This window comes from Mobula birostris, chromosome 11 (genome assembly GCF_030028105.1).
Source record: "Mobula birostris isolate sMobBir1 chromosome 11, sMobBir1.hap1, whole genome shotgun sequence".
NCBI classification, from domain to species: domain Eukaryota; kingdom Metazoa; phylum Chordata; class Chondrichthyes; order Myliobatiformes; family Myliobatidae; genus Mobula; species Mobula birostris.
Genome location: NC_092380.1, coordinates 24,206,167 through 24,212,246, shown reverse-complemented (window position 1 = coordinate 24,212,246; position 6,080 = coordinate 24,206,167).

The following is a 6,080-nucleotide window of genomic DNA, read 5'->3' as shown; positions in this document are numbered from 1 at the left end:
CCTATTGTCTATTGTCTATGCAAGATGGGGAAGTCAGGCAACACACACCAGTCCTCATCGCAGCAATGGAAAGGATGAGCAGCTTCAGGTTCCTGGTGTCAACACCTCTTAGTCAACATCCTGGGCCAAGCGTATTGATTCAATCACAAAGAATGCACAAGATCAATAAAGGCTGCAATGGGTGGTAAACTCAGTCAGTTCCATCATGAGCATGAGCCTTCCCTCCATCAAGGTTATCTCCAAACGGCGGTGCCTCAGGAAACATCATTAATTACTAAGGACTCTCACCATCAGGGCATGCCTTCTTCCCATTTCTACCATTGGGGAGGAGGTACAGGAGCCTGAAGACACACACTCACACTCGACATTTTACGAACAGCTTCTTCCCCTCCGCCATCAGATTTCTGAATGGCCCATGAACCCTCCAACACTACCTCACTAACAAGAGAAAATCTGCAGATGTTGGAAATCTCAACGACGCGTACAAGATACCGGAGGAACTCAGCGGGACAGGCGGGACCTATGGAAAAAAAGTACAGCTGAAGTTGCGGGCCAAAACCCTTCGGCAGGTTTCAGCCCAAAATGTTGACGGCATGCTTTTCCCTAAATGCTGCCTGGCTTGCCGAGTTCCTCCAGCGTTTTGTGTGTGTTGCTAACACTACCTCACTATTTCTTTTAGATTTTTAATAATATTTCGTATTTCTAATTAGAGCAATCTTTTTATATATTACACTGCATTGCTGCTGCAAAACAACAAATTTTATTTGTCAGTGATAATGAACCTGACTCTCTGATCTCCAGCATATGAACAGCGGGTCGGAGCAAAGGGGCTGATTATCAGCTACAGGAAGACTTTGACCTGCAGGGTCACTACACCTTTTGTGATGGATTCAGCCAAACACTTCATACTTTTGTTGGATGGGGAGGGATTAAGTCGTCCAGATGGTTCCTCAGAAGTAAAGAATGAGGCTCAATCCTGAAAGTCCCACTTGTGTTATTGGATGTGCACCATCATACAGGTCAGATTGCGAGCACCATGGTAGTCTAGTGGTTAGCCCATTGCTATTACCACTCAGGTGTTCTGGAGTTCAGAGTTCAGTTCCAGCACTGTCCGTGACAAGTTTGCGCGTTCTCCTCATGAATTGCGTGGGTTTCCTCCTGGTGCTCCAGTTTCCTCCCACAGTCCAAAGACGTAGGTTAACTGGTCATTGTAAAATGTCCTTTGTTAAATAGGTGGGTTGCTGGGCAGTGTTTCTCATTGGGCCAGAAGAGCTTGCTCCTCACTGAGTTTCTGAATGAAAATAAATTTTAAAAAATACGGAGCAAAACAAATAAAGAGAAAGGAAAGGAACAAAGAACTAAAGACTAGACATAGTCACTTTTTGTACAGCAAGCATAATCCAATAGGAACAGTCTGTGAGACAGCAAGGACAGTCTTGATTTACACAGCCATGATATCTCAGGCTCACTGACGAAAACACTACGAAAGGAACTGATAACTGAAAATCTGAACATTTACAGGCAAACTGGTGATTATGTAACATATAAGAGAAGATAACTTTATTCTTAGATGAAAGAAAAATAAAGGGCTATTTCGGAGGGAAGGTTGAGAATAATTTTGGAGTAGGTTGCGATTGTTCTAGGACCATGCTCAAGAATGTCCTGACCAGCTGCATTGCCGTCTGGTAGAGAAATCACGAGGCATCTGATGGCAAGACCCTACAAAGGGTTGTGAGGACTGCTGAAAGGAGCATCAGTCTCTTCCCCCCCTTCAGAGATATTTACTAGAATCACGGTGTACGCAAGGCCCCTACTATAGTCAATGATCCCTCCCATCGATCTCACAATCTCTTTGACCCCCTACCATCAGGCAGGAAGTATCATAGCATTAGGATAAGGTCTGTTAAGATAGGAAACAGCTTCTTCCCTAAGGCTGTGAGACTACTGAACTCCCTGCTACCACCAAGTCTCACCACATATGAAGTGCCAGTAAAGTTATTGTTCTGGCCACTAAAGGTACAGTTCATTTTGTTTGAATATCACCTCCTGTACACAAGGCTCTTTTTTTATGATAATTTCCTGAAGCGGTTAATTTGGATTCAACTTGAAGCTCACGGCAGAAAGACATCCATCTACATTTTCTCTTTATTTGCCCTTGAAATAGAAAAATCTGTGTATCTTAAGCAATGTTCCCTCTAATTTTTAGTAGTCAGTGTGAGCAAAAATCTTATGTTGTGCAAATTTTTTTCCTGTGACAAAAGTACGTGCACACTGAATGCACACATGGCACAGTTTCTGTAGGTTTACAAAATATCTGACATAAAACTGCACAGAATAACAACAAAATAGCATACATATTTAAGTCACTCAGTTATTTTTCCTCTCTCCTGTCTTTGGCATTTAGCTTTTGATTCCCATTAACATGTCCAAATGACATTCACCTAAATGGTTTCTCAGCTTGTTTTTGAGTTGATTCATTAGGCTAAAACCTCGCTCACAGTCCGCACTAGACACAAGAAAGGTCCCCCCAATGTCCATCAACTGTGCAAGGTTGCAAAACTGTTCATTTTGAAGTACAAATGCCAGCATTTGAGCAAAGTTTGAAATCAGTTTGGATTTAATTTTTTTCTTGCATGGAAAATTTGAAATCATTAAACTGTCAACCTATTACAGTATTTTCAGCTAGAAAATCATGATACTTTAGACATAAGGCATTTACTTGTTCATCGCCGAATGTGAAGTCATAATCTGCAATTGTGGAGAAATCAAAAGCTGACCATTCTTGTACCTCATCTCCTGGAAACCTTTCTTCTAAATGAACACAAAGACAACAGCGAACTTGTATCTACTGTGATGTTTTCTTCACGTTGTTGGCTTAGCAAAACTTTAACTTTGTCACTCCATGAAACATTGTCTCCCAGATACTGCTTTCTTATCTTGTTAATTTTGCCTCGTGCAAAATGAAGTGAATCCATCAGTGTCAGGCCACTCTTTTGTAGAATCTTGCACAGTGCAGCCAGTTCATCAAAGACATCACTTAAAACCTGTAAAACTACTTTGTACGTGATGTTTATCAATTTCTTGGGATAATATTTAGCCACAGGGTCATTTGACTGATCTTTTTCAATAAAAACTTAGTAAGCTATCTACAAGATTTGAAACAGATCTTTGTAAACTTTATGATATGAACATTGTCCGCCAAAGATGGCTGCCGCCATGATGCAGCTGTACAAACCGGAATAGGAAAGTTGAGGTGACGTAAATTAGCGATGTGCATTGTAGTACTTGAAAAACCGACTAACTAGTTAACAGAAACATTTAGCTAAAAGATTATTTTCGATAAGTATCATTATTAATTACTACATTTTTTTGGTAACTAACCTTTTGTGCACACATTAGTTTCCTTTGTGCGCTGATTGAAAAACGTGTGTGCATGTGCACATGTGCACAGCTTAGAGGGAACATAGATCTTAAGTTTTGTTAATGTCGGCAGACATTTAGTAGATATATTTTGAAGGAAGTACGTTTATTGTTTATCATTATTACGATATCATTGCACCATGAGTTTACTCTTGTTTACATGGCATAGGCATGGACTGTTGCATGAGAGTATTACCTTGGTGAATACCATTGTGAGAATAATCGACAGTATTAATATATTCAGGTGCGCGATGATTCTGTATTGAATTTAATATGCATTTTACTTAATTTTCTGAGTTTCACAAGTAAGATTTCATTAAGAGTGCTGAAGCAAGCTTCCTTCTCTGGTGATTTTTGAGAAGGTGTTTAACTCACTGCATAGCTTTGTACATATGCATTGCGAGGGCAATGGAGTGAAAGATAACTTGTTTACAAGCACAACTTGAGATGCAAATAGAGAAAGCTCACAAAAACATGAAGAAACCTTGTATAGACATGGAGAAAGCATGTGTAAACATTGAAAGACACGTATAGGCATGAAGAAAACATGTAGAAACTACATTAAGTACACCTAAGGAAGAGCGTGAAACTGGGGCTGCATTAGCAGAGGCAAAGGTGTATGAATCAGCATCTGACCTAGACAGTGATGAGTCTATAACCAGAATCAATCATCCTTTGCCATCACAACAGCCAATGCAGCTTACTAAAGAATATGTTCAAATGCAGTTTGTCTGAAAAAAAAAAGACAGTGCTCTAGCTCTACAAGGAGAAGCTGTCCAGCCAACTTGCCTTTCACATAGTTCAGATATTGACAGTTAAGGTCTACAGCACCCCCTTCTGTAGTTTCATCACAGTAAAGACTTCAGTCAATGACGCCAATCCCATCTGAACAGATATGGTCAGACTGAACTTCCCTCCACCCTGGGACAAACATCTGGCAAACTAGTCTCCACAATTCTCTCATTCAGGAGCTGCAGATGCAAATCTGGCTTGTCGAGACCTAGTCACAGGGAGACTAAAAGTGTTTGACAGCCAGTCTACTGGTTATCTGTCCTGAAAGTCAAGCTGTCACAATACTGCGGAATGAGTGAGCCTCAAACCTGGTGAAGAAGCAGACCTTCTCTGTAAGTGGCCTGGTGCAGAGTCACTGCAACATGCAAGAAGGGTTAAGGCAGTTCACATTAATAATTCAGCTAAGTGTTTACAAATGTTGTGGCAAAGGCCGGACAAATGCTATGGCTCTCCAGGGGCAACAAATCGCTCTTCAGTAGACCTGATGATTTCCCAAAGCTCTCACATAAACAATCTCGGAAGCTGCTGGACCTTGCAGATCTCTTGTCAGAACTGCAAGCCCCAAATCCAAGGTTTCCCTACTAGGACTGAGTCACTTGGACGCAAACCCTATCGTGGAGAAACTAACAAACAATATGCAAGAACAGTGGATAACAGACAGATTCAGGTATACAATGAAGTATCATATCCCCATCTGCCATTTTTTGTGGAATTCAACTGCATCCATGCAGAACTACAAAATGATGCTAGTTTTATGATCACAACTTCCAGCAGCACCTCATTCAAAGAAAGGTCTCTGACAAACACGTGAAAAACCAAAACCCCTGTCACGATCGACAAAACTGAAGTAGAAAGCTCTGTCACGAACACTGATAGACAACGCTCTGTCCACCAGAAACCTCACCCCTTAAGGAAATGCAGAAGATTCGGAGAAAAGATGCTCCCAGATTGAAAACAATCTCTAAAAGAGCACTCAATATGTTTCAAATGTTGTGCTTCAACAGCACACTGGGCAGAAGACTGAAAAGCTGTCAGATACTGTGCTGAGTGCAACAGTGACCAGCATATATCAGCATTTCATTCAGGGCTGGCACCTTGGGCTATTACTGAATCCAACACACCCACGACAGAGCACAGCTGGGAGCCAGCTGAGCATCCATCAGATGTAGCTGCTTCCTCATGCACAGAGGTATGTAGGAAAGGATTCTAAGGCAAATCCAGCTCTAAAATATATCAAGCCGACACCTATCCAAAAGTCTGCTCAGGGTCCTCATGTGCTTCAGAAATGAACTGAATTAAATTGACTTTATTACTTCCACCCTTCATATACATGAGGAGTAAAAATCTTTATGTTACATCTCCATCTAAATGTGCAATGTGCAATTTATAGTAATTTATAATAAATAGTATGTACCACAGAACTGTCAATATAACAGAAATACAGTTGTATCAGCACGAATTAATCAGTCTGATGGACTGGTGGAAGAAGCTGTCCCGGAGCCTTTTGGTCCTGGCTTTTATGCTGCAGTACTGTTTTCTAGATGGCAGCAGCTGGAACAGTTTGTGGTTTGGGTGACTTGGGTCTCCAATGATCCCTTGGGCCCTTTTGACACAACTGTCTTTGTGAATGTCCTGAATAGTGGGAAGTTCATATCTACAGATGCGCTGGGCTGTCTGCACCACTCTCTGCAGAGTCCTGCGATTGAGGAAAGTACAGATTGAGGGAAATGAGTCGGCCAAAATGACGGAAGGCATTGAGGAAATATTCCATGGCTTTCTAGTGAGAGAAGACCATTAATACGACCTCAAAATCTTGTGGTTTTGCGACCACCAACTAGCCAATAAGATTCTGAAGTAGCGCATGAGAG